Source organism: Coregonus clupeaformis, unplaced genomic scaffold, assembly GCF_020615455.1.
Source record: "Coregonus clupeaformis isolate EN_2021a unplaced genomic scaffold, ASM2061545v1 scaf1981, whole genome shotgun sequence".
Lineage (NCBI taxonomy): Eukaryota > Metazoa > Chordata > Actinopteri > Salmoniformes > Salmonidae > Coregonus > Coregonus clupeaformis.
Genome location: NW_025535435.1, coordinates 80,887 through 98,312, shown reverse-complemented (window position 1 = coordinate 98,312; position 17,426 = coordinate 80,887). Strand labels below are relative to the sequence as shown.

General features: G+C 39.6%; 1 pseudogene; it reads right to left on the bottom strand.

Annotated features, from left to right (window-relative positions):
• Positions 1-24: 24 nt before the first annotated feature.
• LOC121561117 lies at positions 25-16,313 on the bottom strand (annotated as a pseudogene).
• Positions 16,314-17,426: the final 1,113 nt, after the last annotated feature.

The window sequence follows — 17,426 nt, the reverse complement described above, 5'->3', positions numbered from 1 at the left end:
TAATTGTTATCTATTACTGCTTACCTGTGAGTGCAGCAGCTGAATCCTCTTACTAACATCAAGCAGTTCCTGCTCAGCCAGTTTGCGGCCCCCTTCTCAGTCTGCTCCACTAGGGCTCTCGTAGCTCATCCAGTTCAGCCTTAACAGGTTGTTAAGTGCCTCCAATAATGGCAATGTTCTCCTTCAAGTCATCACTGACATCAAGAGCATCATCCAAGCTGCAGTTGAGGAACCAGAGAGAATTTTACTTCATATTTATTTTATTGTTACACAGTGTGGCTTTTTTTAAAGGCAAATGCAATGTTTTTTAATTCAATGGTGGGAAATATTACTTCAGGATGGGAAAATGGAGACCCTGTTGCTTCTTGGGCCTCGGATGCCTGCCTGTTGGCCTGGCTGGTTTGGACTCCGACCTCGAGATCTCCTCCATCTTCTTCTTCAGCCTGAGAGCTTCATTCTCTGGGCTGGTGAGTCTCTGACTCCAGGGAGCTTTGCAGGTATCCAAAACTCTCTGCTGGTTCCTCTTATTCATCATCTCCATTTCCCTCATCCTTTTTCCTCCACCAGCTTCCTCAATGGGCTCACCTGATTAAACTCCAGCTGAGCTCTCATGATCTTGCCTCTCATGCTCCAGGAGCCCTATGAGAACCCAGCCACCCCATAGTTTGTAAAATCTTTAAACGAAATTTCACCACGCAGTAAATATATATTCCAGTCTCACCCAGCTTCCTCCTAGAGCAGACTGTATCTCAGCCTTCTCCTGCTCCAGCTAAGCCTACGGATCTTCTCCAGTTCATGGATGCTCGCTTTCCTCCCCTCACCAAGCTGCTCAGTCAGGTCAGAAATTTCTTGTGGAAAAGACATAATTGTACATCAAAATCTTTTGGTGATAACTGATCTCTATAACATATCAATCTTTAATTGACTAAGATATATAGGCCATTAATTTTATGTGCTCTGACCTTTGGAGGTTCTTGTTCTCCCTCTTCAGCGTCTCCAGATGATCCAGAGACTCCTCATAAGAGTTCTTGAGTTTGAAGAGCCCAGTGCTAAGAGATCTGGCCTCTTTCTGGGAGCTCTCCAACTCAGTCTGAGACTCCTCAAACTTCTGCTTCCACTCAGCCAGGACCTCAAAGTCATACATGTATTGTAGGTAGTTGGAATACAGTGTATGATTAAGATAAGATATACTTTCTTGTCCATTAACTTACAGAGAACCGAAATGTGTCTTTATGCTCACAACCCAACCCCCCGTGACACACAGGGGCTGAAGCAAGGGTCAGCTGCAGTGTCAGCGCCCTTGGAGCAATTATTGGGTGTTAAGTAACTTGCTCAAGGGAACAACAGCAGGCGGTGGTACTGTAGGATGTAGTACAACCAACTCCGGCACCAGGTTTTCCCATCTGAGGGTGTTGGCCCACATCTCTAACCACTAGGCTCCCTGCCACCCCTATCATGTACTATAATTAAGGCTAATATTACTTTTCTTACCTTGTCAAAGTTCCTTTACTTCACTTGTCCAGAGACGAGAGCAGCAGCGCATTGGGATCTCTCCACATCCACCCATGAGATCTTCAATCTCATTCTGGAGTCTGTGTTTAGTCTTCTCCAGGGATGAGCATTTAGCATTTACAGCTTCCACACGGCTTCCTCTGCATCCTGCAGACGCTGAGCCAGCTTCTTCCCCCTAGATTGACATAGATGAGAAACACATTTCAGAACGTCTTTTCTGGCTGATATACAATATAATGGTTGATTAACAGCTAATCAATGTATTATTTATTCATCATGTACTTTTGTGTATCGCTCATTCACCCAATATTCAACAGCCTGAAGAGTAAGAGAAAGTAAGAAAACATCCTTACTTTGCATCCTCAAGCTCCTCAGTCTTCTGGATGGCATCAGTTTCATACTTGGTTCTCCACTGAGCCACCTCAGCATTAGCCTTGGACATGCCACGCTGCAGCTCAGCCTTGGCCTCCTGCTCCTCCCTCATACTGCTCCCACTCAGCAGATCTGAGTCATGGCGAGCAGACTGCACTGCATGGGCAAGTGCATTCTTTGCCTGGTAATGACATTAAAAAATATACTAAATGACTGTTTCAGGAAACTAGGTGTATGTCGCGCGTCACTACTTCACAGGACAGGCATTTTAACCTAAAAAGTTTTTTGTGTTTTTATCAAAATGTGTTTTTGACAGAAATGCCTTCTGGAACATGTGAACTTTCATGTGCCTTAATAACAAAGTTGTATGCCATCTGTAAATGCGAGTAAAGTTGTTAAATTACGAGCCTTGTTGATTTAGGCCACGGAAAAAGACCGAACCTTCCCGCTAGCCATGATTGGCTGAGATAATGGATGTGCACGACATGTCGAGAGATGAGTTTAGATTGGTCTGCCATGTAGCATGCTTCTGTCTATAACAAAAGGCTGTTCAGTATGTGTAGGTAATCATTTCTAACACTGCTTTTTTTTAAAGATATCACTAATAACTGCAAAAGTGTTGCTAATGCTCTTGACTTTCTGGAGGACCAAGTTTTGAAATCAGTGTAATGCCCGGTGGAAGCAGAGTATGATAGCTAAGGAGATGGAGAAATGTCTGGCATTTGATTGCAAATATGCGGATGGAGTCGAAAAGAACACCCAGATGGCTGTTGTATAAAACACCTGTCTGGATTATATCTTCAAACTAAGCGCTGCCATGGCATCCGTGACAGAGAGGGGAGAAGCGTTCATCCATTTATACGGGTAAGATAATCTAGCTGGCTACATTTTCCAGATATTAGACGTTTCTAATTTTGTCAGAAAGCTGTTGTCATTGAAGTTAAAGCGTACTGTTAACTTAAACTGCTAGCTAACGTTACATGTATGAACTGTGTCGTATTTATTCGTATCTCAGAGCCATTTTTATTGGTAGTTATAGCCTAATGTTAGCTAGCTAGCTAACATTGAATCTAGTTGGTTAGCTACCTGCAGATTCATTCCAGGGTGGTAACGTTATGAGTTGGGATTATGGTTAATTGTTTAGCTAGCTAGCTACATGTCTAAACAAAAGACTCCACTATGCAAGGTACCATTTCACTGTACCGTTTACACCTTCCGTATCCTGTGCATGTGACGAAGAAACGTTGATTTTATTTGATATAGTGTGTGTTTAGCAGAGACCGTAATGTGAAGAACAACATGACCTGCAAGTCAAATTAGGATACAACGTTAGGCCAACGAGACAGTGTCCAAGTTCTAAAATTCTCTGGTAGAATGCCCTGCTTTTAAAGTTGTATTATGTCACACTCACAACCGTAAGCTATTTTCTGTAATTAGCTTGCCATTAACATGTAAATAGTGATCTTGTTGTGAGTTTATTTTCCTGCAATAATAAATAAAATTAGCTAAAGTTAAGACGATGTTAGCTATTTGATGTGGTCATTATTTGAACTGGCAAGCCAGCTAACTTAACATGAGCTACCTAGCTAACAAGCTAGAAACTAACCAAAACATTGTTTAGAAAGTTGCTTTTAGTTGCTTAGTTTGCTCATTTTTAAACGGATGGGTTTATTGGTGTTAAAATACACCAGTTATGCTATTTTGGACCACCAGGCTGCTGATGTCATGCATGTGAATCCTTAAAGAGATGGGTGGGGCTAAGGCTTAAGAGAGTGTGAACGATTCTGAATGGGTGTAGACAAAGAAGAGCTCTCCAGTACGTGTACCAAAACATTCAAGGGCCATTTATTTTTCAACTTTCAAAATATAATTACTTTCCCATTGTTTCTCAACTGTAGTGTATGATACACCATTTTCTAGCTCTGAGTCTCTACTTTTATCCAATGTAGAAAACAAAATTTCAAATTTTGCTACATAAAACCGAATCGAGCCGGTTGGTCACAAATGTAGTTAGATAAGGAACACTGCATTATTTGTCTAAATACCTTGACTTCCTCCTCCAGTTGTCTCTTGAGGTCTTCAATCTGCTGAACATTGGACTGCTTACCTCTGGTCAGTTGGGAGACCAGAGAGTCCTTCTCCTCCAACTGTCTGGCAAGTTCACCTGTTTTCATGCAATTCAAATTATATTACTTAATCTGGTTATTTATTGTGGCTGTTTATGTGAATGTCCAGGTTTTTTGTTAATATACCATTCTCAGTTTGAAGCTTTGCTTTCTGCATGGTGAAATCATTGATGGATCGCTGTCCTTCCTCAGCTTTCGTCCTGTATTCACTCATCTGGTCCTCTAGAGTGCGGCACATTTTCTCCAAGTTTGTCTAAAAGCAGATTTGTTTTTGAATGACAGAACAGCGTCACTAGATTGTATCTTTAAAAAGCATGTATAGAAAACATTTTATTTAGATTTACCAATGATACCACATACTTTGGACTTGACAATCTGCTCCATGTTGGAGACCACATCATCCAGCTCCAGCCTGAGCTCACTCTTCTCTTTCTCGAGCTTCTGCTTCACTCTCTGAAGGTTGTCAATCTGTTCTCCCAGGTCAGCTACACTGTCAGCATTTTCTTCCTCAGAGTTGCAGCTGTAGCTTCATGCTGCAGAGTAGCTTCTTCAAGGTCTCTGCGTACCTTCTGGAACTCAGCCTCCCTCTTCTTGTTCATCTCAATCTGGGCAGCAGTGGCTCCACCAGCCTCCTCCAGCCTCTCACTGATCTCTTCTAGTTCTCTGGCCAAGTCTGCCCTCTGTTTCTCCACCTTGGCACGGGCAGCTCTCTCAGCCTCCAGCTCTTCTTCTAATTCCTCAATGCGGGCCTGAAATGGTAGGAATTCAGTTTGTCTAGTTCAAATGTAACTTTCATGAATAAAATGTTTTAACAATTGTCTTGAATTACCTGCAGCTCCTTCAGTTTTTTTCTGAAGCTGGGCACCCAAAGCCTGCTCATCTTCAATCTTGCTGTTGAGTTGGCTCATCTCAAAGTCCTTCCTGTTGAGAAGAATATGCATTTATAGTGTTTTCTATTGAATAATACTTTGTAAAAACTTTTTGATCTGTGATCTTACTTCTTCATTCTCTCCTCCAGCTGCTGCTTGTCATTCTCCAGGTCCATTAGGCTCTCCTGGGTCAACTTCAAGTCTCCCTCCAGCTTTCTCTTGGCTCTCTCAAGGTCCATTCTCACCTTCTTCTCTTGCTCCAGAGATCCCTTCAAGCTGATAGAATATTTATTAAGCCAATATTCGGAGTAACCAATTATTTCACTGTAGCCTGTTTTTAGGATATTACTAATTTTGTTTTACTTTTTATGAATTCCTATTTCATACTCACGTCATCAACTTGCTGTTCCAGTTTGGCTTTGGCCTTGGTCAGCGTGTTGACTTTGTCCTCCTCACTTTGCAAGTCATCCAGCGTTTGCTGATGAGCCTCCTGCAGCGCCTTCTTCTCCTTGGTCAGCTTGGCAATGATTTCGTCCAGAGCTGCCATCTCCTCAGTAAGGTTTTTAACCTAAGGACACAGAACAGTGTCATTACACTTTTATCCAAACAATTTAATTGTAGTTTTAACATCACAAGAAATAATCATTTATTTTACCTTGTTCTCTGTGGCATGCTTTTCCTTCTCCACTTTAGCCAGAGTGAGCTCTAGATCATCAATGTCCTTCTTGAGTTCTGAGCACTCATCCTCCAGCTTCCTCTTCTTTGCAGTTAGCTCTGAATTCATCTCCTCCTCATCCTCCAGTCTTTCTGTCAGCTCTTTGGCTTTGGCCTCAAGCTGGATTTTGCTCTTGATCAGACCCTCACATCTCTCTTCAGCATCAACAATAGTGTCTTCTTGCTGTCAATGAGTCAATATATTGTAAGTATATAAAATTATCCAATGCTTAGAAGTTTGTTTGGTGGAAAGATATTTGGACACTACAAATGCTCGACAAATGCTCTCCTGATTGTATGTATCTATTTAGCAAATCATGTCTCTTTTCTCTCTGTTTTTCAATTTCTCTTGTTAGCTCTTAGCTAAAAGCTAACTAGAAAGGCAATTTTGACCAAACATGTGACTGTAGCAAAGAAACTGTAGTGCAGTTAAAGTTACTCACAGTTTGGACAGCGAGCTGCAGGTCATTCTTCTCTTGGAGAAGGGACACCATCTTTTCTTCCAGCTCCTTTTTACGGGCTTCAGATTTAGCATAAGCCTCTTTAAGCTTCAGGAATTCTTCCTTCATGTTGGCCATCTCCTTCTCAGTCTCTGCTGACTTCAGCAGAGGTTTGATCTTGAAGTACATCTTCATCCAGGGCCAATTCTTGACACCCATGAAGGCACGAATGTTCCATTGGATCACAAGCAAGGCATCCCTGTGAAATTGTAATAAAATATAGTTAAATACAACCTTTCCTCACCCCTAACATATTGTCTGCAAACGTTTAAGCTATTCTCATTCCTACCTGCGGTCAACAATTTTCTGGAACTCAATTCTGGCAAGTAGACCACGTGATCTGGCCTGGATGCCAGTGATGATAAGAGCGAGACGATCGTCTCTCATCTCCTCAAGTAGACCCAGGAGACCAGCCTTGAAGAACACCTAAAGATACAAAAAGGACATAATGTGGTGCTTAGATGTTCTTGTATTTGGTAGGATTGTATCTTTCTGCCAAATGACCATAAATAACTTGAATGTGGTATCCCCCAGTTTCACAAAACTTTCTTGCCTCTAGGAAAATGGCACAAATTGACAACAAGTTGGCCCTGTATTGAGCAACTGATTTTACAACTTCCGACCCAGCATGTTGACCAAGAGTTGCTAAATTTGGCAAGGTCTTTAAAAACATGTACAGGAAGTATATCTCAAACAGTATGTCCACTATGCTTTTAATTGCTCACTGTATATCTGGATCTACTACAGTATGGCGCTATAGCAAGTATTTATTTTTATCTTTTGACTTTACCCATTTGCCCTAGAGACAGATGAAATGAGATAAGCATGATCAGTGGTACATCAGCAGTTATTTCAAAAGGCATTGCTCAGGTTGGCCGGCTGGTGATGTATTGTTAATGTACTGCTTGGACCCTGTAATTGCTGCTACTTTTCCATCCTGGAATTTATGCTGCGTTCATAACCAAGTGGTAGGTCGCAATTTACCATTTGAATTCATTCACATGCTTTGAACTCATTGAGAAACGCCGATTGGCTAATGGCCATAAACTAAAAGTACAGCTATCATTGCTTGTAAACAAATTATAGTGTTCAAAAACCATATTAATAGATTGCTTTTTATGAATCATATTTTGTCCGATAATGCTGTTATCGAGGTAATTTCCTTAGTAAGGGACGTCAGAGGTCAGCATGTGGGAGAAGTGGGATCTCAGGATGATAGACAAGTTTCCCACTAGTAATTACCAGTTGAAGGGGAGTTCAAGTGGATTATTTAGAGTCGTATGTGGTAAATTCCTACTTTCTACTTGGTTACGAATGCACCATTAGATAATTTACCTTAGTGTGTCCTAATCTGTACTGGGTGTGGTCAATGTCCAAAGTGCCCAGCAATTTTTCTGATGCCTTCATGTTGTCCATGAACTGACCCTCAGGGATAGCATTTGGATTGAGGATGCGGTATCTGAATTTAAATCAGAAAGCAATTATCTTCAAAAATGGAAGACTTTAATAGGTAAAGAGTTGAATTTATTTTGGAAAGGAAATGAAAGACTATTTTTACCTTTGTTTGAAGTCAGCATACAGGATCCTGTTGGGGAAGCCCTTTCTGCAGATCCTGATGCCTTCCAGCACACCGTTACAGCGCAGCTGGTGCATGACCAGAGGATTCTCCATGGCCCCAGGAGTCTTGGTCTCGTTGGGGATGATGCAACGCACAAAGTGGGGGTGAGTAGACCTCAAGTTGGTCATGAGTTTACCCAAGTTCTCCTGTGAGTATGACAAATGTAAAATTTTCCATCAGTGAATGAGTCTCTAAATACCTCTCGAGTCACAACGGCATTTAATGCTAACATACCAATACACAACATACTGGTATTTCAAATTTAGTGCAAATATAATACATTTGTTAATTATCTTCCATGTGAAAACATCAGAAATATATTGATCTAAGCTCAGATTTACCCTGTGCAATGCAGACACAGTCTGGAAGGAAGAGCCTTTCTTCTTTTTTCCTCCAGCTGCTTTTTCTTCAGGTGCTGTATGATAATGAAATAACAATTCAAATATACTATTATTACTACTATCATGTAGATCAGGGGTCTCCTACACGTCGATAGCTAGCTACCAGTCGCTCGCAGCCAACCTATGAGTTGCTCGCCAAACAATTCTGAAAGTATACGCAATTTTCATATTCCACCGCAAGGTGTCATAAACAAATCTCACAAGTAGGCCTATCAGACACCCATAGCTCCCAGCTACTACCTAATCAATGGAACATTATCCCACCCCTGGTTAGCCACTATAGGCTTAAAAGCCAAACCTGACACAATATCTGCCAATTAATTTCCAGCAATATTACCTGTCTGTTTGTGTGGTGCGCGTGTTTGTTTGTCATTCCGTGTGTAGCCAGTTGATGATTACGGTCTTGTGGGTTGACAGAAATACTTTCCCCAAAACCTTCTCAATTAAACATTAACTGCAAAGTAGGCTTACCTGGCAGAAGTATACAGTGTCATGATTAAGTATATAATTTGTATCTATTATTTGCAAACTTTGCTATGAAATGAGCAGCAGCATTGCTAGACCGGCACATTACACTGTACATTCTTCACATGCTAGATGCGCAATTAAAGGGGCCAGATGCGCAATTAAAGGGGAATTAAACTCAAAATTAAAAATGATCTTCTGATATGATTTAAGCATTGACATCGACTCAGAACATCCCATTTCGTTGTTTCTCTATGAACAATTTTAATTTTGGGAGTAAAAAAAGTACAAAATCTAAAACCAGGAAAAATAAAACTGAGAAAACAATTTCAGAAAATATAAACCATAATTAGGGATAAAAAACTGATTTTATAGGGCCCCCCTTATAGTTGTTTTATGAACCATTATTTTACCAGGTATATTGACAGGAAACATAGTGCACTACTTTCTCTTATACACTAAGGACTCGAGGAAGAATTGCAGGGGAGAGGAGAAGAGTGCCTATTTGAAAGCTAGAAAAAAATTATTAGCTCAAAACATGATTCATTTTTTAAAAGTAGCTCTCATAGTAGAAAAGGTTGGAGAGACTCCTGATATAGATTGTTATGTATTTTAGTGGTTTGTAGTGTTTGCAGATAGAAACATATAGTACCTCCTTCTGCACCAGCATAGTTTGCAAAGAGGTTGGCCAGGAACTTAAGACTTGACTTCTGGAACAGTCCGACCACAGTCTCATTCAGCGGATCCTTGTTCTTCACCAGCCAGTTACCAATGTTGTAGTCAACAATGCCAGCATAGTGAACCATGGAGAAATGGGCCTCTGGTTTACCCTTAACAATCCTAGGCTTCTGGAAGCATGCATTTTTGCCCAGATGGTTTTCATACAGCTTAGCTTTGAATGTATTATCACTGGCCTTGGGGAACATGCACTCCTCTTCAAGGATGGACATGATACCCATGGGCTAGTGGAAGGAATGAATTAAAATAAATTAATGCTAAGGGAAAAGCATAGTGAATAAATAAAATAATAATTTGTCATTGAAGCACATTTATAAAGATTGCCCTTGTAATGTTTGAAATCTCAAAGAATACTCTGTACACATCATATAAACTACTGCACAACTGAAGACACCAACCCTTTCAATGAGGTCAATGCAGGCAGCCAAGTCCATGCCAAAGTCAATGAACTCCCCAGACGATGCCCTCTTTCTTATACTCTTCCTGCTCCAGCACAAACATGTGGTGGTTGAAGAACTGCTGCAGCTTCTCATTAGTGAAGTTGATGCACAGCTGCTCAAAGGTGTTGAACTGGAAGGGAAGTTCAGTTACTTTATTTTGTCAGCTGTAATGTTCTAGATGACATGTTATAAAATGTACATCAAACACTCACATCAAAGATCTCAAAGCCAGCAATGTCCAGCACACCAATGTAGTGCTGACGAGCGTTCTTAGTGTCCAATGTAAGGTTGATTCTTATCACCATCCAGAGGAACATGTTCTCGTAAATTTTCTTTGCCAGTGCACCAATAGAGTAGTACACCTACAAAATATTAAGAAAATAAAATACCAAAACATAGCCTCAACATAAACACATAGGGACAGTTTCCTAGAAACAGATTAGGCCTAGTCCTGGACTAAAAAGCATGCTCAATGGGGAATGACAGGTATGAACATCTTAGCAACTTTATAGACAAGTTTTATGCTGAATATTAATTACTTTTTTGGGAGACTCACCTGGTTGACATTCTGACCTTTGGTGACCCACTCATTTCCAACTTTGACCCTTGGGTTACACAAGCCCTTGACCAGGTCAGCAGAGTTCAGGCACATCAGATATGCAGCTTTGTCAAGATCTAGAAAGGCAATGTTTTATGATTGGAAGAGGCAATATAACAGATTTTTCAGATATTACTTTATAATGAAGTGAGAGGTTGTAAATCCTCAGCACTCACCCTCAGTGCCATCTGCCTCTGCTTGCTCCTCCCGCTGCTTATTCTTAAACTTCATGTTGCCGTAGTGCATGATGGCACCAGTCAGCTTATAAATGCCATTCTTCTCCTCTTGGGAGAAGCCCAGCACATCAAAGGCATCCTAGTTCCAAAAAGGCCATTGTTTTGTATTGGAGAAAGAGTTGGATACAAGTGGAAAATTATTGTATGTACAGTATGTACATATTTTACTCACATCAGTAGCCATTAGCTCATCTGCATCATTAATGGAAGTTACAGCAATCTCTCCTTGGGAGATGAAGGCATAGTCATAGGGATTGCTAGTGATGAGTAGCATCTCTGAAAAGAATTGAACAGCACAGTTTAATTTGTGTTCATGCTGTGGTATAGCTCATAACATAATCTACTCAGTATTAGGGTTGGGGTCAATTAGAAAATTGGCATTGTGTTATATTATAAGTAGACAGGAAGGCAAATTAGTCAGAGTTTCTAAAAACTGCAGCTGGTGATTGTTTTGTGTTCATTGAATTTCAATGTTGTGTGCTTAAATGGCATTAAAATAATTGCATCTTTCTGATGGACAAAGGAAATGTTCCAACATAAATCACCTACATTGTGTTGTGAGTTTTACAGTGGAGGGATGGGGGTAGCACACTGCCTGGGCTGGTTACATCATAAGAATTTAATTGGATTTCATCAGAAATCTTTAGTTTAATCCAGAATTGATCTCAACCCTACTCAGTTTGATGATTCAATACTCACCCAGCAGTTCTGGTTTCTGTTGGGACAGGATCTGGTAGAAGATGTGATAGTCTCTCTCAGCCTTGAGCTGGAAAGTTACACGTGACTTCTCCAGAAGATCTGATCAGTATGGAAAGTGCTTTTGGTATTAATGTGTTTCCTGTCAAAGAGATCTGTTCAAACCTGGGCAAATTGAGTATTGTACTCACAAGTCTCAATGTCAGCAGACGAAAGCTTCCCAGTGACTCCAAAATGAATTCGGATGAATTTACCCTGGAAGTTATTGTCAAAGCAGAAATTAATAATCACATTAGATCTGGGTTCAAGTAGTATTTGTTTTCTTTTTTGAATACCTTAGTAGGTGCGCATGATTGAGCTTGCATGGTGTAATGGAACTGATGGAATAGTCCTAAAAGTTTTAATTCCACCTATCTGGTTCTCAATCAGACACTGAAAATATTTTAAAGAAAACAAATACTATTTAAACCCAGCTCTGTTGCACACATACAGTCCCAAAAGGGAAGATTAGTTGATGGACACGAGGAAGATTAGCTGACGTCATGACATCAACTAATTGTATCCTAATAAATTTCAACCACAGAATATAACAGATAAGATTAACATTTACATTTTTACGTCATTTAGCAGACGCTCTTATCCAGAGCAACTTACAGTTAGTGCACACATTTTTTATTTATTTTTTATACTGGCCCCCCGTGGGAAACGAACCCACAACCCTGGCGTTGCAAACGCCATGCTCTAACAACTGAGCTACCCTAGACGACGCTGGGCCAATTGTGCGCCGCCCCATTGGTCTCCCGGTTGCGGCCGGCTACGACAGAGCCTGGATTCGAACCAGGATCTCTAGTGGCACAGCTAGCACTGCGATGCAGTGCCTTAGACCACTGCGCCACTCGGGAGACTTGGAGTGATTAACATGTCTGATAAGATTTAAATGATATTTGACTGCAAACAAAGACCAAACGTACAAATCGGGAGGAGTTGTCATTCCTGATGGTCTTGGCATTACCAAAAGCCTCCAGGGCAGGATTGGCCTGGATGATTTGATCCTCCAGGGTCCCCTACAAACCAACAACCATACAGTGTTAAAATGCTGCAATAAAGATCTGTAGTCAACATATGCTTGTCCAGCCATGAAGAATGTTTAATTTAGGAGAAATAATGATGAAGTGATGCTTTTAGGACTTTTTTCCCGCAGCAGTTGCAGAAAAGTTTTTATTTTGGTGATTATTAGTTCTCAAAGATGATCTTATTAAGAAATATATTGGTCCATTATATTTTCAACATACTTATATCTGGTTTTAATTTATCCCAAAATTATTATTTTTATTACAATTTTTAATAGTGGCGGCCACAATTTAGCAGCAGCGGTGCACCGCTGCTAAATGCATATTGGGAAACGCTGAATGATGAACATTTGCATTCTATTTTACCTTTTTTTCTTCTGATGCACTTTTCTTTCCGCTAACAGCAGCAATACTGGCGAAGTACTGGATGACTCTCTTGGTGTTAACAGTCTTTCCAGCACCGGATTCTCCACTGGGATTTAAAAATACAAATGTTGATGTCTCAGAATTTCTCTTAACTTTAAATAGCCTCAAATCGATATAACCTTTGGTTGATGTACTTACGTGATAAGGACAGACTGATTTTCCCTGTCTGTTGAAAGAGAAGTATCAGTAAGTACATAAAGTGTCATAAAAAATATATATATGTCACTGTAGACTAGTGCTGAGAGATTAGTGCTTTTTGAGGTCAGTTCGGTTTTGGTTCAATTATTACATTTGTATTTTATTTTTAAACATTAAATGCATTATGAAATAATGACATAAAAATAATTATAGGTTTTTAATGGAAATTCCAAAGCCAAATAATGATAATTCAGTTGCAAAAACATTGAAAGTATTCCATGTCAGGTCCACATTGGGTAGACATCAATAGAAAAATAGAAAATTGCTATAAAACATAATAAAATATTTCAGTTGTGTAAATTACATTTACACTTTAGTCATTTAGCAGACGCTCTTATCCAGAGCGACTTACAGAATGACTTAGTTTTTATTTAATGAATTTATTATTAATGTATTATTCCTTAAAAGTCATAATCTCATCTCTGCTCAGGCAGTAGCAGCCAACCAGCCAGACAAAGTTCTCTCTGCTCCCAGTACTGTACTGTCTTTAGTCATCCTATTTAGCTAGGATACCCTGCCTAAGCATGGTGAGAGCTGTCTGACGTAATAATACTTTCACAAACGGTCTCTATCCCCCGCTATTATCATTGTGTTGTTTACATTCCTCTCTCATGCGGTCTATGCGGTCTGTGTGTATCTAACCTAACGTAACAGGCGCAATGGATTAAGGTCATTGTAGTTAATTACCATGTTTCTGCGCTGAAGTAGGTTGAATATTTGCTTAATGAAAACTACAACTTCCTGCAGTCCAGCGTCCCACTCTCTCATTTTGATTTGATTTCTCTAGAGAAACGGCGCGTTGGGCTCACGAAAAAACAGAACTAAATGGAATTCAAGTAACGATGGTCAATTAGTTGTTTAATAACCCCCCCCACAAAAAAAAATAATAATAATATGTTGGTTAATCGCTCAGCACTAATGTAGATGACAAGATGACAAGTTATATTTTACCTGACAACATGTACTGGTAGGCATTGTCAGAGATGGAGAAAATGTGAGGTGGAGCTTCACTCCTCTTCTTGCCTCTGTAAGCATTTACAACCGACTGATCGTACACTGGCAGCCACTTGTATGGGTTGACAGTGACACAGAACAGCCCTGAGTAGGTCTGTGAAAGACGAGGATGCCGCAAATTCATTGAATGAATTATTGATGAAATGGAGATTTCAGCAGATTGGTTATTACTTACGTAGATCATCCAGGCTGCGTAACGCTCTTTGAGGTTAAACAGCACAGCGGGCTCGTGCAGGAAGGTGAACATCGCCATGTCCTCAATTTTATCAAATTTTGGCGGGTTCTGGGGGTGGACATCGTCCTCCTTCACAGTAACAGTCTGAAAGAAGAGCAAATTAAATAGTTTTTTTACATTTTCAATGTGCAGAAGTATTCCATTTGAGACAAATCTTAACTTGAGATTAAACACAGTGTAACATTTTCACAAATCAAACATTTACATGTAATGCCTGATTTGCATGAAAGTTAAAGATCTCACGTTAAGATTCTGCTCTTTGTTGTCTCTTGTTAGAAGGATTTTAATAGTAAACATTAAAGCGCATAACTCAATTCAGTTTGTAACTAATTGTTAATCAATCGTATAGTTATTCTAGTAGAAAAAAGTATTATCTTGTGATTTTCCAGGTCATATATTTTCAGAAATGTTTTTCACCAAAATATTTACCTTTCCAAACTCCGTATCAGCGGTGACTTTAGCCCCATCTCTGCTGGTGATTGTGGCCTTGACGTACTCAACCTCAGGGTCAGGTACATAGCACTCTCTTTTTATGTCAAAGGGTCTAGTCTGGCATTCCATGCGCTCCTTGTCTGATTTACGCAGAAAGGAAGCTGCAGCGCCAAACTCTGCCATCAAACTGTCCCCCATTCTTAAACCTGTAAAGGTATGTATCTATTATTATTAGGTTGAATTTGCTAAACTTCCCGATTTACATGTGCCAGTTCTCTCTGTTGCCGTGGTTTGTTGAATGCTAGGATTCTCATGACAAACATTTCTCAAACTTAAGAAAGAACAACTATTTAGATATTCATACTTTACAGTATTTTTTAAAATATCAACCATATTTTGATAGTTTTACATTTTATTCTGTTAGTGACAAAGGGAACCATGCATATTGTGGTAATAATCTTATATCAGTGTAAAGCATTAATATTAAATAACATTAAATACATCAACAACTTTAGGGCTCCTGGGCTGTATTAGTGTTCTCTATGGAACCAGTTTTGGAATGCATAATGTAAATAAAAAATGTGGTCCCAAACATTTTCCACTAAAGACCTAAGTTAATTGGAGAATGGTATACTAGTATCACTATGTATACATGTGTACTGTATATGAGTAGTATATTGTACCATAGCATAATGGTCATGGCAGAACAAAATAACTTAAATATACGCCTAAAATAGACACGAGCGTCGAGGCAGGACAGCAGTAAACTACCAGATTTAGAGTCATAGATTAATAAGAGTTTATCTGAACAATATGAAGGTCAGCCAACCAATAGCACATTCGAAATAAAACAAAACATGTGAGGTTCACAGCAGACCAAAAGTAGCTAGGTCCACTGTAGCTGAAATATACCGCTTGTGTTAGTGATGTCACTGACAACATGTAATTACTGTACAGGAGAGATGTGTTATGCAACATATACAGATCTTAATTTGACCTATATTGTCACCGCAAAATAATCCTACAGTAAAAGGATTTAATCGTCCATAATGTTGCTTGATCGGTGGTTAGGCTATTATTAGCTGGCCAAAGGTAGGCTACATGAAAAGTGCAATACCTTTTATATAAACCGTGTGTTAGTATTGGTTTTCAGTGAATTCATGTAACTCACAAAGCTCATCTGCATTTCCTGCGTTGCAGAAAAATTGTCATCAACAAAAGAGTGTGTACATCTGTACAAGTTGACTACATTGATGTGTACAGACACTCAAATGTTTGCATTAGTATGCAAATTTGGCAAGCTGTTATAGTTTTCATGAAACACATTTAAAGACTTCACGCAAACCACTAGGAGGCGTGTTGTAGAACCTCTATTTTAGAAGATTATGATCCTTACCTGTTGGTCACCCCTGGGATACGTTTGGTGGAAAGGATCTCGACTGAAAATGAAACTGACATACAAATACCAATATCAGTCAACTGACCAGCTATTTGTGGTTATGAATATTGTTAGATCCTATAATGATTATCTTTGCCCTCCTCAGCAGACTGACTCTATATGTTTACCTTCAGGATGTCCGGTGCCTTGTGTCTCCCCCTGGTCTGTCTCCCCCTGGTCTCCGACACTCTTTATGAAGAGAGTTGCTCTGCCCTATATGGAAATGGTCCATCTATTATAATAAATTAGTCTGATTATTTTAGAAGATCTGTATTTGGGGTAGAGGTGTATACCTCTTTGACCTATCAGGCTGGTTGTAACAACAGGCTATTCCAGGGTGGACAGAGGATGCTTTGAAATGCATTGAAAGCATTACCCATGTTGTTTTACTTCTGAGATTCTCATTGTGAGGTAGCTTTGGATCGACAATAGCAAGCAGCAGGTCTTTACGGCTCCATTTTTGCCACTTCGATCAAATTGCAATCTTAGGCAATGTAGTCATCTAAAAATGCCAACATAAAGTTAAGTAATGGAAATTCTTAAAATTATGTATTTTTGTGCAATGACAAATTGCTAGTTAAAAAACATTTGGAAATGTTATAACATGTACATTTTTAAAAGATTTATTTAGTTGTTCTTGTGCTCATTTGTGAACACTTGGGCTTTTGTGATGTTACTGCTTAACACCATTATGTTGGTTTATTAAGGTGACATGAGAAGGTGTTCTTGCCGTGTGTAAGCTCATTTCATAATTGAGTTATTATGATGTAGACAACTGCAGCTGTCCTCCTTTGTTCACCATGGCAAGGTCACTCCCCAATCCATTGTCACCAAGAGTAATAACCCTAGGCCCTGTTGACCCGGCATTGTTTCCTTTCCTTTATTGTTGATGACAAAAATAATCTTGTGAAATTGTTCTTGGATGTGTCTAACATTAGTCCCAAAATGTTTTTATTTTTATTTTTTAAAGTTGAAACATCCTTATTTAATTTCATAACCGGTATTCAGCTGGTTATTTCAGTTTTTATGGATGTTAATGGTGTGTAATTGGATGTACAGCATAATGCAGTATGATTATCATTGACATATGTCATCACATTATTTATTCATCAGAGATGTTTGGAATAAAGTTTGACTCCTCTAATGTTCACTGAAGGTGAGCATAGAGAAGCTCAAGGACATTCTGTCACGATCGTCGAACAGAGATGAGGACCAAGGCGCAGCGTTGCAGGCAAACATACTCTTTATTAGAGACACGATCAAAAACAACAAAACGAAAACGTGACAGTTCACGGTCTAACACAACCGACTAGAAACAAAATCCCACA